Source organism: Cetorhinus maximus, chromosome 10 (assembly GCF_964194155.1).
Source record: "Cetorhinus maximus chromosome 10, sCetMax3.hap1.1, whole genome shotgun sequence".
Lineage (NCBI taxonomy): Eukaryota > Metazoa > Chordata > Chondrichthyes > Lamniformes > Cetorhinidae > Cetorhinus > Cetorhinus maximus.
The window spans coordinates 85,971,693-85,998,649 of record NC_135888.1 but is presented as its reverse complement, the minus strand read 5'-3'; the positions used below and the strand labels follow the sequence as shown (position 1 = coordinate 85,998,649).

Below are 26,957 nucleotides of genomic sequence, written 5' to 3'. Positions count from 1 at the left end.
ATTCTACCACACTGTCACCCTTTAAGCTATTCTCATTCTCTGCCTCACGGGTATATGTGCCTTTATTTCTCTGATTATGATTTCTTTTGGCTCCTGGTCAGTTCTGACAACCTCCTGTTCTCTACCTGAACACTTCACAGACCATTCGCTTCTTCTACTGTGCGCGGTGAGACTCGTGTTTTCCCCATTCTCCAGATCTCATATCGTTCGCCTGATCTTCCTGTTGTGAGGAAGAAAGGACCCAGTATCCGCAAATTTCACGTGTGACCTCTGGATACCGCATGACCCGGGTGATGCCAATCTTTTCGGGGTTTTTTGTTTCAGATTTGCAGCATCTTCAGTGTCTTGCTGCTTTGAAGATAATTATTATCTTCCCCATAGATCGAATGTTATTAGCAAGGAATATCGTTACGATCTTTCATTTAAAACGGGGACAATGTAAATATGAGAACCTAACGCTGTATTTTCCAACAGGCTTGGCCGTTTTTGAAGATTATTATTAGGGTCTGATTAGCAACCTTCAATGTCTTTATTTTCCCCAGTTACTGAACTAGACTTGTTGCTGCTCCTGTCTACAGTGAATGGGCAAGCCACATTTAAAATAAATGACATTACATATTTAGTAATGCAGCCATTACCGAATTTAAAACAGGCCCATGAAACTTTTAACAATAAAAAGGAACCCGGGCACTCCCGGTATCAACTTGATCATTGTACAAACTCAGCCGGAGAGCAGTCATCCTGGACAAGTGAGCAAAAACACTATCTAGAATACACATCGCATCCAACGTGGTTGAAGAGTGAAATCGCGTTATATAAATATCCCCCTATAAAACCAGTTCCTGGTTTCTCAAGCTTCAGAGGCCCTGAATAAATTGGTGACTTTTTTTCAGTTGGTCTTTGCACCAAGGCAGGCCGCTCATCGCCTCAACTGCTCTCATCTTCTGCCGGGCAGAACCGAACAGCCTGATGGTGTAACTCTAAACCTTACTGAAGCAGCAACAAAGCGTCATAATCATTGCTTTCCTCTCTGCCATTTTCCCCACGGGGGATGCAGCAACGTATCCATTACTGTAATCAGTCACTTATTATTTGCTGGGAAGTATTGTCCCTATTATTATTATTATAACCATCTTTAATTTTCAGTGATCAAATATAGCATCAATATGTGTATATGGATGTGAATATAAAACCAGGACTAATATATAACACATGCAAGCCACCAAAACTCTCTGTGACTGGGAGATTGCCCAAAAGAAACTTTTCCAGAGGTTTCTTCCTTTAGTTTGCTCAATAACAAAGACCAGCCAAGTACACGTCATGCATTTAACTCACACAGAAGGTCCAATTAGCCAACTTGAAATTACCATTTACTGCCTTGGCCACACTGGGTTCATTTATTTAAAGCTCATTGTGAACCACTCAGTAAGTTTTGACCACCTGAATGATAGTCTGTGGGTTTTAACCAAAGTGATGTATCCAATTGCAGAGTTACATGGTAGTTGTGAAATTATAGAAGCTGATTTATCAAAGACATTTTTATATGGACTGCACACGGGGAATTAGAGCCAACTTTAGAGAAATCCTCAATGCATTGGCACTAACAGTAAGGAAACATATTTGGCAGTAACTTTGCTCTCCGGTATGGACCGGCTGGTGAAAAGACTCAATCTAGGATAGTCAGCTCTATTTTATGTAAGGAAACTTTTTTAAAAAAGCCATTCATCAGAAACTCAAGTTAGGTTAACGTTGCTTTAGGTGAAACCAATCCACAAAGTGGTTGGTGTAACCACAATAAAAATAACACTGAGAGACAGTAAACATGTGCAGTTGGATGCAGTGTCAATAACCAGCTTGGTAACATACACTTGAACAAACTTGTATTAATCAGTTTAAAACTTTTCTTTCAGTATTGTTTTTATTTTATACCAAAGGCTGCTACCCATGTAGGTTTCCTCATGGAGCCTCCACCAGCTATATCTGAGTTCCACTCCCACTTCACATGAACACTGTAAATTTATATTGGTTTCTCACTGTGGAGCACAGTTAGAGCACTAGACACCTCTTCAAGTGACACTAACATCAAGAGACTGACTAAACAGGAAGAATTCTAAATTGGGAATCTGATCAATTGCTCTCCAGCTCCCCAGAGCCAGTGCCTATGCACAAACATGTAAAGTAAGAACAGCCCTACCCCAACATTTGACCCCTGAGAATCTGTGTTGATCTCACAGCCAGAGCAGCATGGTGTGGCCAGTTACATAATGTGAACATGGTTGATGGTTTCACCCCAAAGCAGCTGTTTGTGAAGTCAGCCAACATCTGTCCTCTCATTCAAGATGTCATGACTGCGTGTGGTCTGAGAAACCAATAGTACTGCACTCATAGAATTGCTGTTGGTGAGGAGTTGCTTACTGATTTTCCTAAACTGATGATATGAACACAGGTTTGATCCAGTTATGCTGCAATTGCATTCTTTCCTGTCCTCCCATTATGTATGAACTTCTGCCCTCCAACTGAAAATGAGCAATATTTCTGATTGATTTGAATATAAAGCAGTGCAACTTGTTTAATAGTAATAAAGCACAAGAGGGAATAAAATCGCTTGCCTAAGTAGCAGCTAACTATGCTACATGCAATTTTGGAAACGGTAACAACAGAAAGTCTGATAGTTATCTGAAGTGAGAGGAGGGGATGTGTGGACCATTAGTGAGTCAGCTTGGCATACAACCTCCTCAATCACCACATACTGTGATTGCTAAAATCATCTGGAAATACAATAGCAGCCACTTAGAGATGGTACTATTGAAATACTTGAAACAGTCCCTTTGTAATTGCAGAATTGGCTCATGTAGTGCCCTACAGAGCTGATACAATTACCCTGACAAATCATGGAGGGTTAAACATAGCATACAGTTTATAATAGCGCTGACTTTTCCAAATGTCTTAAGCTGACTTTTAAAGTATAAAAAACATCTATATGGTGTATTTTTTTCACAATTTCAAGTAACATTTAACTACAAATTCCCTAAAGTCCCAACTTTTATATGAATCAAATGTCAAACATTCTCAGAGTATATGAAAGAAAAGGTCACAACAATGGAATAAAAGTTATTATTTGTATAGGACTGTTTCTGATGAGTCCCCTACCACCTCAAACTCTCTCATTATTCCGCCTTTTGTGTGCCAGAGCTGCTGTTATGAAATAACACCTGATAAATGCACAATCTTGTTAAACATAATGGGTTGGATTTTGCTGTGAGCAGTGAACTGTTACGCTTGCATTTGCCCATAAACTTTAATATAAAAAGGCTTTGTTTTCCTCCCAGCAGGTTTTACTGTCATCCAAACAGAAGAGTTAAAGGACATCTGGAACCTGTTTGAGCAAGGCACGCTTCTGTGTAGCTCCATAACCAATCAGATTGAAGAATCATAAATGAACAGTGCAAATTCTGAACCTATAGTGTAAGTTAGAATAGTGAAAGTTTGAGTTAGGTAATGAAAACAAAATAAGGAGATGAATTGGGTTAAGAAAGAAAGGTATAGAAAGAAAAAGTAAAAAGCAATGCTTTTATTTCTCTAATGATAATTAAAATTTGATAGAATGAAACTGGAAAAGTTAATTTTTTACTGCTGGAGAAGTTTAGCAGCAATTGAGATTTACCATACTGTTAAACAGATACACTGGAAAGGACAACACACAACTTTTTGCAGTAAGTTTAGTCTCTATCTACAATGTCAGTACAGGAACTTTGTACCATTCAATACATATGAATGGGGAGCTAGATGGTGAGTTACCTTGACCGCAACTCAGGGTTTTTGTATTTGGAAATTGCTGTCTGATCTGTGTATAAATAACAAAGAAGGCTGCTAGACTTACCATATTGTTACAACAAAATCTAGCTCAATCTAACAAATCTTATTGAACTTAGTAAGGCTTTAGGTTTTGATGAGAATTCTGATTTTTAATTATTTGACTTTGAACTCTTTTTCAGGTCACCACAATGGACCCAATTTTAACTCTGTGCAACTGAATAGCTTTTGAGTGAGTTAAAACTGGGACAATGTTACATAGACCCTTTGGGTATCTACCCACCTTCCTAAGACTTATTGTGACATTGTACTTCAGGGGAAGTAGATGCATGTGTACCTAAAGAGTGCCAGGGATTAGATAAACACATCTCTGGACATCTTAACACACAAAGAATACCAAGAGCATTGGATAGACACCAAACTACTAGATGCATCCCAAAAAACAACAGGAAACCTCATAATGGATTTCAAAACGGCAAACTTTGCTAAACTAACAAATTGGAATGGATGAATTGGTCAACACAACTGAGAATAATGTAGAATACAAATGGAAAGTTTTTAAGTGCACGATTAAGAAAAAGGTGGAAGACAAAAATGTGCCCAAAGTCAAAAGAAAAATAATATGGTCAAAAAAGCCAAGTGGCAGATTGGCAATGTTTCCTCTAATTTTTCTTCGTATATGGAACAGTTAAGTTCACAGGCCTTTTAAATTATTTTGCTTGGCCTCCTTAGCGGGAACATTGCTGACTGGTTAGGTATAAAGACAAGTAAGATGTAAACAAAAATTATCCTACAAATTAAAGGCATCAAATACTCAATTAAACAGAGTAAGTACAAGGATAGGCTAAATGAAACAGAGATTGCTATTTGATCAGCTAAAAGGACAATGGAAAATAGGACTATTGGCAATTGTGGAAGTAATGGGAAAAGTTTTTTTTCAATTTATATGAAGAGCCAGGAAACTTTTATAAACTATGTTGGGCTATTGAAGAATGTACACGGACAGTGTATGAAGGATTCATTGGGTATGGCAGACATATTAAATGAATACTTTGCATTAGTCTTCACTCTTAAAGATGATGCTCAACTGTTAGAATCAAATGATGAAGTTATTAATAAAAGTAATAATATTAACATAGATAAACATATTGTTCTAGATAGAACTAAGAACTGAAAAAAAGCTAAAAATCCATATGCCAAATAGGAATTACCAAATTCAAAGCTGTTTAAATTAGAGATAATGCAAGAACTTAAGTCAAAATTGTCTTTTGGTTTGGATCTTTTTTAGTTTGACATCAACATGGTGCATTTTACCATCCAATATTGTATCAATGTTAAAAGACACCCTAATACAATCTGTAATGAACACAAACTTACTTGGTAATGATTTGATAATTATCGTATAAACAGTGTTCTCTGTATGCTCTTCAATGTGAACATAAATAATTTTCAGAAAATTGTAACAGTACACATTAAAATCTAGTTGTAGTTTCCCATCAGGAAACATCGTTTTGATTTCAATTAAACACTTCATAGTTTCTTAGATAAATTGGTTTCAAATGTCTAAAACCATGCAATTGCTGAAATTGGTTGAAGCTTGACAAACTTGTGGTTGTGTTTGAGAAAAACATTCACAGTCTTTAGCATAATTATGTTTTTGCAAGATTCAAGAGTGGAACCTCAATTAAAAAGCTCTTCAAACCTCTTCCCAATATAACAATTGCAGTAAGCTTATAACTCATTTCACATTTTGCAACTTTCAATTTGCAGCTGTTCAAATATATGCTTCTTCTGATGTATCTGGAATTAATTTTAGTACATTGCATATCCCCTTTAAAACTTACCTGAAATATGACTAAAGAGGTGGATATTAAACTTATAAATATTAAGCATTCATTTTGTACCTACAAAATTATCTCCAAATTTCACTGTTGCATAGCTTTTACTTGGAATATAAATTTGATTTGTACTGAGACGTGGAAGTGATTTCAAAACATATTTGAAATGTTTCTTGTTGATATGGAGGTTGCATAAAATAATTTAAAAGGTCAACATGGGACGGTCTATTTTAACCCTGTCTACCCAACAAAAACAATAAGAACTTGCATTCATATAGTGCCTTTCATGTAGTAAAACATTGCAAGATGCTTTACAGGAGTATTATCAGAGCCATATAAAGAGATTTCAAGATAGATGCGAAGTAGGTTTTTAAGGAGCATCTTAATAGAGGTAGAAAGGCAGAGAGGTTTAGAGAGCTTAAAGCCTAGGCAGAAAGGTGAGACAATGAAAAATTGGGTGTACAAGCAGCCAGATTGAAGGAATGCAGAAATCTTAGAGTTGTAGACTAGTGAAGGTTACAGAGATAGGGAAGGTTGAGGCCATGGAAGGATTGGAGCATTAGGTTGAGAATTTTAAACTTGAAGCATGCCATACCAGGAGCTATTTTGATCATCAAGCAGAAGGAATGGCGTAGGATGGGGGCTTCCTCCCAAATTTAAAATTGATCCATGATATATTGAAATCAGCAAGTCACTTGTCGTTTAAAATATTGACATATAATTGTTTTGTAATATTTTACATATTTGGATGCAAATTTGAGCTTCTTGCAATTTAATTTCACCTCAGAAAGTGCCAAAATTTGTGTTCTCTCAGTGTGAAAATTTAATTCTGCCAGTTGATTCACAATTCACTCCAAGCTGTGTGACAACATGGCTGAATTTTCTTTTCACGCTGCTGGAACACATATACCTTAACTGCGAGGAATGTGAGCTCATCACCACTATCACTAAGTTGTCAGGAAAGGTGTCCCTGTGCTATATCCATGGGAATTGGACACCTTGTTCCCCAATAAACTTATGGTACAACATAATAAAATTGTAAAGAAAAAAACAATGGCACCCATTTATTATTGTAACTGATTGCCACTTGCCTCGAAATCCACCATCATGATGAGAAAATTGTTTTCCTAAAAATATGGTGGTATGCTACAGAAAGTTGCTGTGGCAACCTGCACATTTACATGCATGTAGTAGACTGGAGCTTTGGATAGTGATGGTAAAGTCTCCAACTTTCTTCCCATCACATCTCTCCCACCCTTATAGTCTGCCATTGGCATATATTGGAAGGATATACAGGTCAATAATCAACCTGTTTGGCTACATGATGAGCACATCTTCCATCCTTCACCATTAAGTCCTGGAGTGGGACTTGAACCCAAAGTCTTGGGATTAGAGACAGGGACAGTACCCACTGAGGCACAAAATCTCCCACTTAAAAAAGGAAATAACATTAAATAGAAATTACACTCCCAAAAATATCCTGATATCCAAAATGGATTGTCAGTAGGATCATTACATTTGTAATTAAATTCTAGGCACCATTGCAGCATTAGTAGGGGAAAACTTTACAAAAAATTCCGGTCACATCATTAAGTAAAAAATGGAAAACAAATATAATTTTTTATTTTCTTCTTTTATACGATCTAACATGTTGAGCTTCAAATAAAATAAAAATCTAAAAACACATTGCGTGAGACCTTTTGTTTGACTCCTGTTGAACAAATTTGGCAGTAATGAGGGTCACAAGTTTTATAGATCATTGAGGTCCTTTCTTCAGGAGCAAAATGAAATTATTGCAATTTTCGGATGATTCAAGTGCTTCCTATGCAATGTATTTTAATGTTCTTGCATTCAAGAGCTATTGCAATAAATATACCAAGCAATTACAGGTTTTAAAGTATTTATTTCATAATTCTCTTGACTCCACACTGCTGCTATTTCCCCACCACTATTTGATTATTAGAGCTGGGTTGTCGTGGAGTCAGGAAGGTTCTGCGAACCAATAAAAATGGTGGGTAGGACCCAGATGCGGAAGTCCTACCCCCAGATCCAAGATTCAACAGATCCAATTTTTGCTGGTTGGGGAAAGGGGGTGCGGGTAATTTACACAGGCAGGAAACCCAAACTCAGCAGGGCCATTTGACCTCAGTGCTGAGTTCAAACAGGCCCCATTTTGGCTGTTGTAAGGACCTTTGCATGCAGTGTGGGAGTCACTAACTGATGGAATACACATAAATGCTTTTGAAGCGCAGATAAGGTCTGTATAACTGTCATGATCTGAAGTTTTTTAAATGCCCCACTCTTTAAACTTTAAAAAAATAGATTGCAGCTGTCAGTGAGAGTTTAAAAAAAAACCTACTTTGATTGACAGGCATAGATTAGAAAAAAAAGTAGCATCTAACCAGGCAGTTCCAATAGAGCTCTTTGTTGGCATTTCTCTAAGGGCTATCATCTCATTGTCAATGCCTGGCTGAGTTACAAAATCCCAAATTATTTCAGCAAGCTGTGCTGAGTTCATAGTTTGATGGACAGCTTAAATGTTTGGTGATGTAGAAATTTGTTTTGATAAGAGGTTAACCACTTGAGGAGATTTAAAAGATCTGAATGGATTTTATGAATGGGATGTTTTAGCACTATTAAATGTGTATGAGTAAGAGCTGTATTAGATTCTTTGAAGGTTTTTTTTTCATTTCCACATGGTTCCTGAGGTTTTTGCATGGCGGATCCTTGGTGAATGGCTATGGAGGTGGCATCGAGGGTACCCTGTCAGGGTGGCTTGGGGGCATGAATTGGCATTAGGTGGCAGGAGGATATGAGGGACCATGGGGGGTGAGGTGAGGGATAAGGGGATGTGAGGGGTGAGGGATAGCGGTCTACCAACTTCTAAAACAACTAGAATGAAGAACCGAGGTGGGCTTTGTAACCAGCCTGCCTTGGCACTTACTCACCCCTGTGACCACCTATGATCTGCTTCAGAGGTCGGTAGGCCCAACTCCTCGCTCCCCATGAGCAAAGATCATGTGTTTTGGAATTCTTTTTACTGAAGTGGGGCTGGTGAGTGAGGAAGTTTCCCAAACTGAGTTACCTGCTTTAGTAGCCAAAATCTGGCCCTTCATCACTAATCTTTCAGACACTTACAGTATGGAACATGCAGATAGGGCTACTTTGGCTTGCTATTTCTCTACCTATCTTTAAAAGCCTCCTCAAATGTACCTCTTTGAAAACACCTTAGATTGTCTCTTCCCTTAAGTTCCCTACTTCTTGCTCTGTGCACACATCTTACCTTCGCAAAGCACTAAATGAGAATTTCTATACTTAAGAAATGCTATATAAATGTAAGCTGCTATTCTCATTGAAGAATACCCAGCCGGTTAGTGCAAACTGTTGCTGTAGAACCCAAAAGCAAAATAATAATAAATCAAAAGAAGGAAAGTGTAAAAACAAGTGGTTGATAAATTTGCTTTTTTTGTTGGAGTAATAGATGTAGGGAAAAAGCATCCATTAAATAGATTTAATTAACACCTTTAAAGGGAACCAAGGACGAACATGTTTATGAATAGATGCAAAGATTGTAATGATAACCATGCAGTCCTTTAGGGACAGTGAAAATATCATCTGTGCAATGCATCCAATCATGATTGAAGAATCCGGCTTGTTATTTTAGTTTACTATGCTGATGCTTTGCTCAATTACCTCTGGAGTTCAAGGAGAAGATTCACAGCCTTAGTCTTCTTGAAAGCTTTACCTGTGGTTATTCATTTCCTTTCAGGATTTAAATATGCTACATAGACCTCACAACAGTGCATTTGTCTCTGGGCCAGAATAGACTGCATAGGTTTAATAGCTATTATAAAATAATGTATTATGTTCTTATGCTTATTGACTGAACAGTAAACACTTAAGGGAAGTTTCTATGGTTGTATCGACCAGTCCGCTGAACTGCATAGAACGATAGGAATCAGTTCCTGTGAAAGATAAAATCAAATTGCTTTCCTTCCTCAGCACATCCTAAGAGATACTTGATTGTTGCTGACTACTTTTGTTTTGAAATTGCCCATGTACTAGATATCCTAAAATGTATTGTTTCAAAAATACTTTGTCACCTCAGGCTGGAGGATAGCAAATGTCATTGTAATATCCTATCTATAATATAAACAAATAAATAATATCAATTTAGTCTGAAGTCAGTATTGAGGAAACAGTTTTGTGATACAAAACTCCATAGGGTACATCTTACAGCTTCTGTGTCTGATACAGAGGTTTGTGTATCATAAATGTAGATCAGGAATTTGTCGTGCATAAGACACCAACTTGCTTTTACCTAGCACTTTTAATTTAACAAAATATTCATAAATGAATATTCATAAATGCCCACTGACCTCTACAGTTGAATTCCTTTTATATATTTCTGGAATGCGAGGCACTGTGCTAAAAGTTCACAATTTGTAGAAATCTAATCTCATGTTTCAAAATATCAGCTGCAGTTCCTTGTAGATGTAGCAAAATTGGTAGATGAGCACAATTTTAGTCAATTTTAAGAAAGAATTTTGTAAAATTTAACACGTGAGACTTTAATGAAAAGTAATAGCAAACTGGCTGGATCAAAAACTGGCTTCATAATATTAATGATAATAAAGAAGTAAGGTTTGTCTCCATTGATCAGTGAGGAAGTAAAACTCTTAAGGGCAGAATTTTTTCGTTGGTGAGCTGGGGGTGGGGCCCACTTGCCGATGCGAAAATGACGCGGGATGATGTCAGGGGGAACCGCCGACATCATCCCACACCATTTAAATATTCAGGAAGGTGGGGGAACAGCGCGATCAGCTGTCCGCTCACCGACCTGTCAATGGCCAATTGAGGTCATTGACAGGGTAGTTAAATCAATTAAAGGACCTGCCCATCCAACCATAAGGCTGGCGGGCAGGCCAGGAGCCCCAGTGGGCTTCTGATAATACATGAAACCTCATCCACTGGCAGGATGAGGTTTCATGTCGGTTTTTAAAAAGTTGAATAAAGTTTCTGTGATATTTATTAACATGTCCCATCTCATGTGACATTGTCACATGAGGGGGACATGTTAACTTTTTTATTTTTCTATTTTTAAACTTTCAAAAACTGTCAGCACTCTCCCTGAGGCAGCACTTAGTCTCAGGGAGATGTGCGCTCTTTCGCATGCATGCGCAAAAGTGCGCACTCTGACAGTTGGGGAATCCCTCCCCATCCCCCCCACCCCACCACCCACACAAGAAGCGCATAGCGCTTCCCGTCGGGTGGCCCGCTGGGCGGGCCTTAATTGGCCCACCCACTCAAAGTGGCAGAGGGGCCCGTTGCGTCGGCGGTGATTGGCTGCCCGCCCGCAGCCGAGCCGGTGGGGCCCACCCACCCATCAAGGGCAACATTCTGCCCTAAATGTCTTTGTCCTGGATATTTTGTTGTTTATATTATTCAAGAATTATATAAACTCTATTCTAAATTCTATTCACTGCTAATGTAAAATTTGCTGTTGATAGCAATCTGTGTGTTCCTATAACTTGCCATTCACCACAATATATATTTTTGAAAGTTGTGTAATGTGCCTACATGTCTGTAATGTAAAATCTATCTCAAAACTTTGATATCAATAATAATACTGAAGTGTTTTACTACGTCTTAACAATTAAGAATACACGCACACCCACACATTCTGAACCCCAACTTCCTGGGTAAAAAACAGAAGGTTCCTTTATTCCTTATTCTACGCCAGTGGGAAATACATCCAGGACTTAGCACACCCTATTGTCAGGTTTTTTTATATAGCACTTCTTTTTAACTAAAATGTTCTTTTACAAAAAAGTATAAACGTTAAACACAAACCTCGCATCTGCTCTCTAGGAACAAATCAGTCAGGCAGTTTGCAGATTCGCTTTGGTCTAGAGAGGAATGCTGGGTTAGGTATCTCAGTTTGTTTGCTTAGAAATGAAAGGTTCTGCTGTTCCACTTGTTTTTGTTCAGGTTCAATAGTTGCAGCTACATGTGATACAGGTTTGTCAGCTGAATCAAGTCGGGTTTCACCAACTGGAGCAGATGTTTCCCAGAAATCTTCCACTGTGACTGGAGATCCCTGGAAATTTGGTTCCTTGGATTTGGCTTCTCTAATCTGGTCAATGTGTCTCTTCCAGATTCCACAGGGAGATTCATCATTATAGGTCAGTGGTCCTTGGCGCTTGATAATTCTTCCCAGGAGCCATTTTTGTGTTCCACAGTAATTTCAGACCCACACAGACTGATCCAGATTAAACTCACGAACTGGTTTACTTATGTCATGTGACCTTTTCTGATCAAGTTGCCTTGAACCAATCTTTCCTTCCAAATCCAGACACAGTAAATCCATTCTGGTACGCAGTCATCTTACAAACATCAGCTCAGCAGGAGATACGCCTGTTGTTGAATGTGGAGTGTTACAATATTTCATCAAAAATTTCTTCATTTTGAATGTCTAGACAAAGCATTTTGCTTCACCATTTGAGGATGGGTGGTAAGGCGAAATGCGAATCTGCTTGATGCCATTGTTTTTCAGGAATGTTTGAAATTCACATGATGTGATCTGTGTGCCATCGTCAGACACAATCTGCTCTGGCAATCCTAAACTATTGAACACATTCCAGAGAGCATCAATGGTCTTTGCTGAAGTAGTCAACTTCATGGGAATAACATGAGACCACTTCATGTGGGCATCCACCACAATCAGGAACGTATGTCTGCAAAGTCCACATGAAGTCTCTGCTATGGGTGGTCAGGCCAAGCCCATGGGTGTAATGGGGCAGGTGCAGGAGAAAACTTCATTTCTTGGCAATCACTGACCATGCCTTCAATGTCTTTATCCAGGTGTGGCCACCATACATGCAAATGAGCTAATGCTTTCATTTTGCCTATTCCCATGTGACTGAGGTGAAGTTCTTCTAACACTCGTGTTTGGAATTTTGGAGGAATAACAACTCTGATTCCCCATAACAAACAACCATCTTGCAGAGTCAGCTCAAATCTATGCACGTAGTAAAGTTTAAGCTCAGTAGTCACTTCTTGAGGTACACACCAACCCTGCTGTGTGTGCAGGTGAACTTTGGAGAGCACAGCGTCCCTCTATGTTTCAAGTCGAATTTGATCCGCTTTAACAGGTAACATGTCTATCTGGATCACGTTGAAAGCAATGACTTCACTTTGGTATGTGGAGCTGTGGGGAACGGAAGTCTGGAAAGTGCGTCCGCATTTCCATGATTCTCAGTAAAGCGAAATGTAATTTCATATTGGTAAGCAGATAAGATCGGTGCCCACATTTGTAGGCGTGCAGCGGCAAGTGTCGGGGTTTGTGACTTCGGGCTAAGCAACCAGGTCAAAGGCTTGTGGTCTGTAATTAACGTGAATTTATGTCCATACAAATATTGGTGTAACTTCTTGACTCCATAGATTAGCCCAAGAGCTTCCTTCTCAATTTGGACATAATTTTGTTTTGCCTTGGACAATGTGCGTAAGGCATATGCAATGGGCCTTTCACTGCCATCAGGAAATATGTAGGAGATGACAGCTCCAACACCATATCCAGATGCGTCACAAGCCAGGCTGATAGGCAACTTTTCATTGAAATGTGCCGGGACTTCAGCAGAAGTGAGCTCTTGCTTGAGTCCCTTGAAACTTTCCTGACAGGCTTTTTAAAATTATTCATTCATGGGATGTGGGCTTTGCTGGTTGGACCAGCATTTATTGCCCATCCCTAGTTGCCCTTGAGAAGGTGGTGGTGAGGTGCTTTCTTGAACCGCTGCAGTCCATGTGGTGTGGGCACACCCACAGTGCTGTTAGGAAGGGAGTGCTCTTGTAGCCACAGTATTTATATGGCTAGTTCAGTTTCCGATCAATGGTAACCCCCAGGATGTTGATAGTGGGGGATTCAGTGATGGTGATGCCATTGAACATCAAGTGGCGATGGTTGGATTCTCTCTTGTTGGAGATGGTCATTGCCTGACACTTGTGTGATGTGCATGTTACTTGCCACTTGTCAGCCCAAGTCTGGATATTGTCCAGGTCTTACTGCATTTGGACATAGACTGCTTCAGTATCTGAGGAGTCGCAAATAGTGCTGAACATTGAGCAATCATCAGTGAGCATCCCCACTTCTGACCTTATGATGGAAGGAAGGTAATTGATGAAGCAGTTGAAGATGGTTGGACCGAGGACACTACCCTGAGGAACTCCTGCAGTGATGTCCTAGATCTGAGGTGACTGACCTCCAAAAACCACAACCACCTCCCTTTGTGCTAGGTATGACTCTAGCCAGTGGAGAGTTTTCCCCCTGATTCCCATTGACTCCAGTTTTGCTAGGGCTCCTTGATGTCACACTCAGTCAAATGCTACCTAGGTGTCAAGGGCAGTCACTCTCACCTCACCTTAGGAGTTCAGCTCTTTTGTCCATGTTTGAACCAAGGCTGTAATGAGGTCAGGAACTGAGTGGCCCTGGCAGAACCCAAATTGGGCATCAGTGAGTAGGTTATTGCTAAGCAAGTGCCACTTGATAGCACTGTTGATGACACCTTCCATTACTTTACTGATGATGGAGAGTAGACTGATGGGGCGATAATTGGATGGGTTGAATTTGTCCTGCTTTTTGTGTACAGGACATACCTGGACAACTTCCCACATAGCCAGGCAGATGCCAGTGTTGTAGCTGTACTGGAACAGCTTGGTTAGGGGCATGGCAAGTTCTGGAGCACAAGTCTTCAATACTATTGCTGGAATATTGTTAGGGCCCATAGCCTTTGCAGTATCCAGTGCCTTCAGCCGTTTCTTGATATCACGTGGAGTGAGTCGAATTGGCTGAAGACTGTCATCTGTGATGCTGGGGACCTCTGGAGGAGGCCAAGATGGATCATCCACTCAGCACTTCTGGCTGAAGACTTTTGCGAATGCTTCAGCCTTATCTTTTGCACTAATGTGCTGGGCCCCTCCATCATTGAAGATGGGGATTATTTGTGGAGCCTCCTCCTCCAGTGAGTTGTTTAATTGTCCACATTCACGACTGGATGTGGCAGGACTCCTGAGTTTAGATCTGATCCGTTGGTTGTGGGATTGCTTAGCCCTGCCTATCAGTTGCTGCTTATGCTGTTTGACACGCAAGTAGTCCTGTTTTAAAGCTTCACCAGGTTGACACCTCATTTTTATGTGTGCCTGGAGCTGCTCCTTGCATGCCCTCCTGCACTCTTCACTGAACCAGGGTTGATCCCCTGGCTTGATGGTAATAGTAGAGTGGGGGATATGCTGGGCCATGAGGTTACATATTGTGTTTGAGGACAATTATGCTGCTGCTGATGGCCCACAGTGCCTCATGGAGGCCCAGTCTTGAGGTGCTAGATCTGTTCAAAATCTATCCTATTTAGCACAGTGATAGTGCCACATAACATGATGGAGGGTATCGTCAATGTGAAGCCGGGACTTCGTCTCCACAGCAACCGTGCGGTGGTCACTTCTACCGATACTGTCATGAACAGATGCATCTGCAGCAGGCAGGTTGGTGAGGATGAGGTTAAGTATGTTTTTCCCTCTTGTTGGTTCCCTCACCATCTGCCACAGATCCAGCCTAGCAGCTATGTCCTTTAGGAGTCGGTCAGCTCGCTCAGTAGAGGTGCTACTGAGCTGCCCTTGGTGGTGGACGTTGAAGTCCCCCACCAAGAGTACAGGCTTGTGATCAATCCCATTTTGTATTCTTCTTCAGCAGATTATTCAGTGATGCTGCCTTGGTAGCCAAACTTGCCCTGGTAATTCACAAGTCCCAAAAACAAACAAAGCTCCTTAACATTTTTGGGCTGTGGTACATTCACCACTGCCTCCACCTTTCTGGGTGAGGTTGAGAGGCCAGTTTCATTGATCACATGTCCCAGGTACTCCACTGAGGGCTTTAGGAGCAAGCATTTAAATTTCTTACAGCAGATGCTGTATTTTTCCAGTCCGCACAGGACCCTGCCTAAATGAGTTGGGAGGCTTTTTCTGGTGATGAGCATGTTGTCTTGGAAGCAGGTTACACCAGGGAGGCCCTGCAGTATTTTGTCCATGGCCTGCTAGGATAAGGCTGGTGATGACGCGATTCCAAATGGTAGTCGTTTGTATTGATACAGATCTCTGTGTGTGCCGATGATTGTATACTTCCTGGAGTCTTCACTCAGCTGCATTTGCAAAAATGCCTGTGATAGTTCAAGCTTTGTGAATAACTCACCTCCATTCAGAGCAGCAAACAGGTCCTCAATTTTCGGTAACGGGTGCTAATGCACTTCCAGGAAAGGATTAATGGTGATTTTATAATCACCACACATTCTGATAGACCCGTCATCCTTCAATACTGGGACTATTGGAGCTACCCACTCTGCATAATAAACTTTCTCAATTATCTGCAAGTTTTCAGGTCATTATAGTTCTTGCTTGATTTTCTATCGCATTGAGTAGGGAACTGAACATGGTTTGAAGAACCTTGGAGGAGGTTCGGACTTCACAGCAAGTTTGGCTTTAATGTATTTAATAACTCCAAGACCCTGTTTGCAGACATCAGTATGTTTATCTAACAAGGACTGCAACATGGTGTTTCAATGCACTTCATTTATTCCAGTCCAGCTGAATTTCTTTTAGCCAGTTCCTGCCAATAAGCGATGGACGATCCCCTTTCACAATGATAAGTGGCAACCCTGCTATTTGATCTCCATATTTAGCTTGAGTGGACATTTTTCCAAGTATATTCACAGGCTCACCAGTGTAGGTACTAAGCTGGAGGAGGGTCTTCCCCAATGGGCATTTCTTGAAAATTTTCTCCCATGTCTTCTCTGAAGCAATAGAAACAGATGCTCCAGTGTCAACCTCCATTTCAACCATTTTGCCATTTAAGGCAATGCCAACTTTTAGTCCTTCATCTAGTTTCAGATCGGACTGAATGCAATACAATTGCTTTTCTGTATTGTCACTGTTAGTTTCATTTTCTGTCTCGTCTGGACTCGCATTACTTTTGTATTTTGTTTCCAAGTAATGCGCCTTTTTAAACTGCCCATTTGTTTTCAAGCGCAACCTGTCTATGTGCTCCTCATAATGCCCTTTTCTTGGTGGCACTGTTTAACTTTGATCAGTCTTTGATCTACATGCACGATCTATGTGTCCTTTATTTCCACAGCAGCGACAATCAGCAGTTTTCCACTTACAGGTTTCTGCCTTATGCCCTATTCCATGACAGCGGTAACATGTTTGAAAGTGAGTATACCCTGACTTTACTATTTTATCTTTGGCATTGTTAGAATGCACTTCCAAATCTCCAGCTTGTTTCACTGCTATTTCTATGCTTTGTGCAATCTCGAACACTTTCTTCAGTGTCAACTTTTGCTCAGCTAACAATCTACACTGAATTCTTTCATTTCTTAGTCCACAAAACAAGCGATCATGCAACACTTCTTCCAGGTAACCCTTAAAGTCACAATGTTCCGCTAATTTTCTCAACTCAGCCAGGAACTGGGAAACTGACTCGCTTTCATGCTGTTCTCATGGGTGAAACTTGAATTTCTCGGCAATAATTGCTGGTCTGAGATCGATGTGCTTTTTCAAAATGCCCACAAGCTCTTTAAAGCTTTTATCTGCTGGCTTGTCAGGAGCAATGAGATTTCTCAGTAAAGTGAAATTTTTCATTCCGATGACTGTAAGAAACACTGAGGCCTGCTTTTCCTCTTCAATCTCATTCGCAATGAAAAACTGTTCCATTTGCTCAACATAAACTACAAAGTCCATAGTAGCTGGATCAAAATCCTCTAAAACCCCTAACAATGATGATCCGATCTTCGTCACCATTTGAAGCGTTTTGTCACTTCTTAACAATTAAGAGTACACAACTATCTGCTTCTGAACCTCAACTTCCTGAGTAAAAAACAGAAGGTTCCTTTATTCCTTATTCTATGCCAGAGGGCAATACATCTGGGACTTAGCACACCCTGTTGTCAGGTTTTTTATATAGCATTTCTTTTTAACTAAAATGTCCTTATACAAAAAGGCTTAAATGTTAAACACAAACATCACAAATACAATAAGTTTTTTTAACAGAGAATTAAGAAAAGCTTTATCTGTTCATATAATTTCTTTTCTTGCTCCTTCCTCGCTGTAAAGTGCCATGGAACATTTTCCATATAAAAGTACCGATCAATATCAGTAATAGTCAATAAGTAAATCAGCACACTAAAACTTTTTTGTTGCTTTTTACAGTAAGAAAACTGTAAATTCATAACTCCAAACTTTTAAAGCCTAAATTTGGAAACACTATTTTTTGATTTACTTCCTCTCTTTTGTTCTTTCAGTCTTGTGATGTCCTTCATTATGGGCTTTAGCCCTTCACCTCGATTTGTCAAACAAAAACGTATCATCATTTTACTGGAGTCCCTGCAGATAGAAGGTACACTGAATTGTTTGTACTTCATTAAACTTAGCAATCCACAAAGAGATACACTGTAGAATCTATATCAGTAGCATATACTTTGCACTTTCGTGTTAAGTCGAGCTTTTTTTTTCGGAATTTGACCCCTAAATTACCTTGTTCAATTCCAAGCATTAAGCTGATAATCATTGACAACATTACTCATATGTTTTTTTTTAATTCTTTCATGGCATGCGATCATTGCTGGCAAGGCGAGCATTGCTGACAAGGCCAGCATATGTTGCTCATTCCTAATTGCTCTTGAGAAGATGAAGGTGGGCCACCTTCTTGAATCGCTGCAGTCCATGTGGTGTAGGTACACCTACAGTTCTGTTAGGAAGAAAGTTCAGGATTTTGACCCAATGACAGTAAAGGACTGATGATATGGTTCCAAGTCAGAATGGGGGCGTGACTTGGATGGGAAATTGCAAGTGGTGGTGTTCACATGTCTGCTGTCCTTGTCCTTCTAAGTGCTAGGTGTCAAGGTGCTGTCGAAGGAGGCTTTGCCAGTTGCTGCAGTTACTGCGCATGGGTCAAGAAACTTGTTTGGTCAGTCATTAGTGTGCAAGCTTCTGCTCTCACTACATTATCTGGAGTCATGGCGAGGTCACCATTTTTAAATGGCATCTTGAAAAAGTGGGTATTATTGCACAGGTAAGATGCTTTTTAGTTCATCTCTACAATTTTAGTCTGTTGACCAAGTAGCTCCCTTGATGTTGGTGCTCTGATGAGAGGTTTGAACTTGGACCCTTAGTGGGGCACTTGTTCTGCCACATCAGGGGCCATTTTTGGGGTGGACAAAATTTACACCCGCCCAGGGCCCAATGCAAAATGCCTGCAGATGGGATTTTGAGAAAAGACCCAGCATTCCCTGACCCTGCCAGAAATTTCACTTTTACCGATTCTCTTGAGGTTTGACTTAAACCCTTAGAGCTTCATTGCAGCCAGAAAACTTGATGTCAGTAGTTAGACAAATGATTTGATATGTCATATGTATCATCATCCAAGTTTCTGCATTTGGTGCATATTTGGTAAGTCAGTCCTTGACACTTATTCATGTGTTTCTGTGTTTAATTAATACAAATATCACATCAAAATCATTAAATTAATATATATCATGGGTTTTTAACCTAAGAATTACGGGTGAGAAGCATAGCCCATCCTCATTGCATGTTTTCTTATGGGAAAGTTATTTTCATTTAGCATGTTTTTGTTTAGTATGTCATCTTTCAGGAGCACATTAGGTCCACTAAACAAGGGATAGTTGTATGGGAAATTCTAATGGCTTGTTCTGATAATTGAAGTCGAACACGCATTTGGACTTCCCAGAAGCAATATTGGTCTTCTGGTTCATTTTCCTGGCAGCAATTATCTATGCACTGTGGTAAGAATATAGGCATCTCGGTTGTCTGATGCTTGACAGCAGTGCTTTGCAAGATACTTTGGTTCCCTCTTCAGGTTTTTAACCTGCCAGGGTCTCAAAGCATATTCTCTTCCTGATTGCCATTGCTATTTCATGGATAATTATCTTCTCCAAGTAAAGAATGTCAAAAAGAATAGGGAGCTATAATACTGATAGGTAAAAACTGAACTTTATCATCAGAGTATTTTTCTCTACAGGTAAATTTGTCAAGTTAGGTACACATTAGCAAAGTATACTGTATGCACAATAGCAGATTTGTTTATTAAGTTTTTTTTTTATAATTCTATTGCCATTGGCTCCTTAACTTTCACATTATTTAGGTGAATGATGCTGATTGTGTTATAGAGAGCACTCCAGCTACCTATCCTTATAGTTTCTTTGCTAACTCATGCCTCCTTAAATTTCATTCCTTAGAAAGAAGCAGCACTACCAAATAGATCCATCAAGTTTGGTGCTGCTTGCAGACTCTGAAGCCATGCTCAATAGTGCTAATGTACATTTGCTGCTGGATTCAGTTGTACCATTAGTGCCGAACAATAACCTGGAACTTACAGTAGTAATCATGGTGAGGCTGTCAGTGATTTCTGTTACTACTTGGTAAAACTGATAGTAACATTTGGTGTTAAATGCGTACTTAAATGTGGAAATTTGAGAGTTGCTATCAGAGATACCTAGTCCTCCATATGCTGTGTTGTCTTCTTTGATGGAATTAACACAGAATCATTGCTTTAGTAGGAATTTAAATTAATTACCCAATGTTCAAGTTGAAAAAATGTAAGCCTTGTTCAATCTGGAGTAACTGAATTTTGAACGATGTACTATGTCCTATTTAATGCTGAAAAAACAATTTTACCAATGTGGAGTCTCATTCCCTCAGAATAAAACTGAAATGTTACAGATTTTAAAATAATACTTGTTTTCAGTTTGTTTTCCTTTTTTAAGTTTCTCTGATCATCCCACGTGTATGCTCCAATCTTTATTTCACTTTCTGTGCTAAGATTTAAGTATAAATTATATTTCCTGATTTTTACTTTTGGCTATGTCATCTTTGAGTGTTCTTCAATCTGACTGGTTTATCAGGCTCCTGCTCCCGATACATGCCCTGTTCACAGCTCCAGCAAATCCCCTGTAGAAGGCACCAAATTCAAACTAATGTAGGAGAAGAGGAAGCCTTCACTCCATTATTTCTTCACTGTTCACAAAATGTAGGTCACTATAAATTAGTTATTATATGATTCCACCGTAAGCCTTGTATATTGTATGAGAGACTGTGGTGATATGAATTAATTTATAGTTATTTAACATGTATGGTTCTCAGAATGATCTTGGTGTTTGCCTAACTATGGTGCTAGAGTTTGGTTTTGATTTGACTAGGAGCTGACAGTAATAAAAATGCACCAAGTATGGAAAAATGCCGTGAATATGCAAGAGCATGGACCATTGCAATTTGAATAAGGGAGGAGGATGCATTGACAACTTTATAAAATGGCTGTGAAATGGAATTTGAAGCTGGGTATCAAGATGTATTAGGTGAACTTTAGCGAAATGTTTCCTATGATATCAAATCAACATAGAAATTTATGGTTGCTATGGAAACTTCTTTGCCACAATGCTGCCATCTGTTGTTTACTGTGGGTAAGTGTATGACCACGATATTGAGGAAAAAAAGTAATATTTGTTTGAAATATTCATAAAATGTTAGTTTATGATTTTATTTAATTAAGTTAAAGAACAATAAAATAATACATATGATTGTGAAAAGTGTACTATTACACTGAAAAAAAAAGGTCTGCATGCAATAGGTTAATGGATATTCGCATTGACAATATTTCCAAAAGTATTTTATTGGCTGTAAAGCAATTTGGGACATCCTAAGATTGCAAAAGATGCTTTTAAAGTCCTTCTTTCTTTTTTATTCTTCTTTCCTTCCTTTCTCTCTTTCTTTCTATGGTATCATACTGAATCATGCAGATAATGAAAGTGCCAGGTTCTATCCTTAAGTTAGTTGATGAGTCACGCAGGAAGAAGAGCAAAACCTGTGAGAGCGCCCAATTAGAATTTTCATCAAGGGATCTCTGCAAGAAAGTGTATATGTGCAAACATTGGGTGTGGAAAGGATGATGCTTAGCTTTCATTGTCAAATAACCTGCTGAACGTCATTAGCAATGCTGACACGTGAAGAACTGTCACTTGAGCAAAGTGCCAAGTAAAGAATCGGAAGCAGTGGGCGTCTTGGAATGATATCCTAATTGAGTCGTGTTCTTCAGAAGGGACAAGACAAAGTCCACCCACTCAAATTAAACAAAAATTAATGTATGCTTCACATATGCCACTAGCTATCTTTGTGAAAAAAATATTAATTACAATGCAAATATACCATGAGGCAGGACCTAGTTCTTTTCAGTGTTTAAATAGAAAAATGTGCAACTATGGTCTATCCAGAATCCTGGAGTGATACTGCATAGATAGAGGCCATTTGGCCCAGCGCATCTACGCCAGCTCTTTAGAAGAGCTATCGAATAAGTTTCAGGCCCCTGCTCTCTTCCCAGAGTCCTGCAAATTTTCCCACTTCAAGCATTTACCCAGTTTTAATTTGAAAGTTATCTGCATCCACCTTTCAGGCAGTGCATTCCAGATCATGACAAATTAATGCATTTTTTAAATGTTACCTCTTTTTTTTCTGCCATTCACACTAATTTGGAGTCATCGGGTAACTGACCTTCTGCCACTGAAAACAGTTTCTCCTTATATACTCTATCAATACCTTTCATGATATTGACCATGTTTTTAAATATCCCCTTAATCTTTCCTGTCCGAAGGAAAAAAAAACAGTTTCTCCAGTCTGCCCACATAACTGAAGCATTTCATCTCTGGTACTATTCTGCTAAATCTGTTCTGGAGCCTCACTAAAGCCTTGCCATCCTTCCTACATAGGATATATGGCACAGAAACAGGCCATTCGGTCTAATCAGTCCATGTCGACATTTATGTTCCACTAGAGTCTCCTCACATCTTTCCTCACCTATCCACCATAACTTCCATTCCCTTCTCTGTCATATGCTTGTCTACTTTCCCCTTAAATGCATCTTTATTATTCGCTTCAACAACTTTCTGTGGTAGCAAGTTCCATGAATTACCATTCTTTGGGTAAAGAAGTTTCTTCTGAATTCCTTATTGGATTTCATGGTGACCGTCTTATATTGATGCCCTCTAGTTATGCTCTTCCCCACAAGAGGAAACATTCTCACTGAGTATTGCAAACCATCAAGTGATGATGTTAACAAGCTATTTTACTGCCCGTTAAGGGTCAGTCTGCAATTTTTGAGGTGAGGCATGGGAGCCATGTTGTATCTCCAGCACATCTACAAGGAGGAGGTGCCAACACAGCGGGGAGCCAGTCATAGCTGCACCATTTAATGAAATGGGCTCATAAAAGAGTGGAAGGCTCAGAAAGGTGCTCATCTATTGGCATACAGTTGCCATCATAGAGTTCTCTGAGCAAATTGTCTGTGAGTGCTGGAACAGTTGTGGGTGAGGAGTTGTTACCCCTCAGGGATCATGAGGCCATACTATGTGGGGGTCCAGGTATCATTGCTAATGCGGCTTACCATAATCAATTAAGCTACTCGGAGATAAGGTTGAGTAGCAGTGAGGATTACCATCCCCAGCAGCAGATGCAGAGCCCTGGCACAAGAATAACATAGTAGAGGCACAAGGGAGAGGAAGGCAATGGAGATCACACCCTCAACCTTGAATGTAGCGCTGAAAATAAGCTACCTGGACATGTCAGAGAATCAGTGCAGTAGGGTGCTCTGTCTATCCAGGAAGATTGTTTCTGAAATTTATGCCCTTGTTGCGGAAGAGTACAGAGCTTGCAGGATTGGTGTGGCCAATAATGTGAAAGTCACTGTGGCCTTGAACTTCTTCACCTCTGGATTAATCCAAGGATCGGCCATGGACCTCAGCGGTGTCTCTTATGCAGCCACACATCAATGCATAATGTTGGTGTCCTGTTTGCGGGAGTAGGGGAGTACATTGATTTTGAAATGGATGGGGCTTCACAGCAGTGGGATTCACCTCTGTAGCTGGATTTCGGTAATTGAAGGTGATTATCAATTACAACCATGTGGCCATGAGGTCGAGGGAGATCCCTCAATAGGCAGGGTTTCTGCTCCCAAAAATCAACTGGTCTGTGACTATAACTGGTGTTTCGTCATGTGTTCGAGGTCCAGATGGGTTTCTTTGGGGCTTGTCTATTCTCCCAAAGTAAGCTGCTTGTGACTGTAGTTTGTTAAAGCCATTACTCAATATTTACAGATACTATATACATATTGAGACCTCTGCACGAGGTTGGAACTTCTGCTCCCTCCAGATCTCTGTTGCTCAATTATGTGATGTCACATCATCATTATATCAGCAACATATGCTTCTGATGTTAACCCTTTACTCTACAACTGGTGTTTTATGCACGTATGTGCACACTATCCTGTCAACTGCTGTGACGGCTTCAATCAATTCAGCAAATCAGCGCATCAGCCTTATGCATTGGCGTGTGGCTGCATAAGAGACACCGCTAAGGTCCATGGCCAATCTTTGGAATAATCCAAAGGTGAAGAAGTTCAAGGCCACAGTGACTTTCACACTACTGGCCACACCAATCCTGCTTGTCTTCATGACCAGTGAAACTCCATAGGTGGCTTTTAGCGAATAAGGGATATCCCTTGAAGAAATGCGTAATGACACCTTTATATGTGCCTGCAACCGAAGCCAACTGTTCATTAAGGACCACGCTCAAGCTGGCCATTGGGCTTCTGGGAATGCTGTTCCAGTAACATGACCGATGGAGTGGTGCCCTCCAGTATGCTCCCTCAAGGGACTCGTGCATTGTGGTGGTCTACTATAATCTCCATAACATGGCCCTGAGAGAGGTGTGGACCTTGAAGAGAATGAAGCGCTGGCGGTACATAGTTCATTGGAGGAAGATGAAGATGCAGAGCATAATAGTGCCCGTGCACTGGTCACCATGGTATCACATGAATTAAAGCACTCATCAGAATGGGATGGATGCTAAGACCAATCTGATGCAGGTATGTTTCACTTAAGCACTACTCATCCAAGAGGACTCTGTACTCTGGTACTCCCTTTGTTCTGAATATGAGAATGTATCCACAATATACACAAATCTGATGAGTTCCATACTTGCCAAAAGTGGATGGAACACATCTCTCCAGCACTCTGTGTCCAAGCTTCCAGGCCATTTCTTCACTTGCCCACTTTTTCCTTCTTTTGCCTCATTGCCGTTAAACAGAAACTTACAAGTCTGGGTTCATGCAGCAACATGCCCTTTGTAATGAAGCATAATAACTTCACATATCCACAAATAAAAGTCACTAAGGAAAGCGCTCAGTGCAATTAACGACACAGTTGTCTTTGATCATAGTCACTCCTTTGGGGCACTCTCCTTATGGCCTCGGTGGAAGTGGAGGCAATCTGCTGCATGTGTCTGCAAATGGTTGAGATGCCTGGGTATTTGTCCTCCAGTGGGGGTACCTCTAGCAGCTGCTGCACTGCATCAATGCAAGGGTAGAATCCATCATGGGGCCTTGCTTCCTGGATGGTTCCTCAGTCAGAGGAACCAAGGTGGCAGATGATGACGACGGAGCCCTGTGTGTGCTGGCCCCCTCATCATCATCAGTAGCTGCTTCAGCCCATTCATGGCATGGTCGCTTGCTGGAGGGATCCAGCAGCTGGGAGGCAACTGGCATTCACTCCATCACTCCATTAGCATCACGGACCAATCAATAGTACTACTGTGCATGTTACTGTGCTTTTCTTGTATCCACATAAATATGGCTTTCCATGAGTTTGCTACTCCTTCAATGGAGGAACTTATACATTCAAAGCCTGGAGACATAACAGAGCATGTGTGATCCATTTTCAGCCCATGACTCCACACTGCCTCAGGTAATGAAAGTGCAGGAGGCTCATACAGCCACTGGGATAGACTAGCTGGGCTGAATGGGCTGTTCATTGTACTGCAGATTGTGTATTTTAATTTCTACATGTATTTGGCTTCTGACAATTCTATCTGCTTTCCAGTATTGACTTTATTACGTAAACCTCTTGGAAAATATACAGGAATGAAGTATTTTATAATGTATAAAACATATGTTGACTTAAAATCCACAGAAGTCAAATAATTTTGTGTACTTCAAATACTGAAATATATCAAATGCTTGAAGTTCAAGAGACAAGTTTGTTTTTAAATCATGTGCATACGATCATTGTTACAACAAATTATCTTTCCAATTCCCCATGTAACCTAAAGACTCATAAAGAACTAGAGGTACAGTAGCATAGTGGTTATGTTACTAGACATGTAATCCAGAGACCAAGGTTAATAATCTGGAGACATGAGCTCAAATTCCTCGATAGCAACTGAAGAATTTAATTTAATTGATGATTTATCCGCCGAAGACAAGATGGGTCAAATGGCCTCCTTCTGTGCTGTAAATGTTCCTAAGTTACATCTTATTGCGTTATCAACCAAAGAGAGATCTGGTTGGTACATAGTGATGTTGTGGACTCTAACCACAGTTTTTTTTTGAGAGAACAATCACATTTAATGAAAAAGCAACTCACTGGGTAGCAGTGACAGAAACTAAAATTTCAACCTTTGATATGGATCAGAATAAAGTGGCATTTGTCTAAATCCAGTTCGCCTGCAATTCTCAATCCCTGTTCTGCAGGAAATGAAGAGCATATGAAGAGTCATGGACAAATGGGCTCAAATTGCAATGATGCATGAAATATTCATTTTCAGATTAGTTACAGAGGAATTTGTAAATTAATACTCAGTCACAATGACCATGAGCAGTTTGTACATTGTTGCATATTGAACGGTTGCTTTCTTTGGTGCATGATTTTCTAATACGTTTTTAAGGAAATTCAGGTTTCTTTTATGAATTTTGATCCCAACAGATGCATGAGGTTTAAAGCTAATCTTTATTGATTTATTCAGTATAATGCCAAACCACAGAGGTTACACTTGGTGAGCGACAGAAGCTTTATTTTTACAGTTTGCTCATGGAAAATTGAATTAGTGGATGGTAAATAGAAAATCCAGCATTCCCCCTTTCTCCACTATATTAAATGACCGTTGCAAATCAGCAATACATCTACAAAAGTTATAGGAGGAAATATTACATGAAGATAAAAACAGAAAATGTTGTCAATGCTCAGCAGTTTTGGCAGCATCTGTGGAAAGAGAACCAGAGTTAATGTTTCAGCTCTGTGACCTTTCATCAGGGCAAGCATGATCCAAGTTACACGTCAGGACTCCGTGGAAGTCCTGACATGCTGACTTCCGTGGGAATTGCCCAGGATGTTTGAACTTTCAATGGACAGTTCCCCTGCTCCCTGGGAG

General features: G+C 40.0%; 1 protein-coding gene and 1 long non-coding RNA gene across 3 annotated transcripts in view; one reads left to right on the top strand and one right to left on the bottom strand.

Moving 5' to 3' along the window:
• Positions 1-26,957, bottom strand: part of cplx2b (complexin 2b) — a 322,298-nt gene that overhangs the window by 198,917 nt on the left and 96,424 nt on the right. Inside the window, exon 1 of one of the 2 annotated variants that reach the window (XM_078550739.1) lies at positions 722-740. The exons of the other annotated variant lie outside the window; for it this stretch is intronic. The gene's annotated coding sequence lies outside the window, so the exon portion shown is untranslated. Of the gene's footprint in view, positions 1-721; positions 741-26,957 lie in introns of those variants that run through there. 2 annotated transcript variants of the gene reach the window in all.
• On the top strand, positions 16,885-20,737 carry LOC144685266 (uncharacterized). Its single transcript, XR_013577688.1, has 3 exons — positions 16,885-16,904; positions 17,993-18,087; positions 20,612-20,737. It is a non-coding gene; the product is annotated as an uncharacterized LOC144685266 (long non-coding RNA).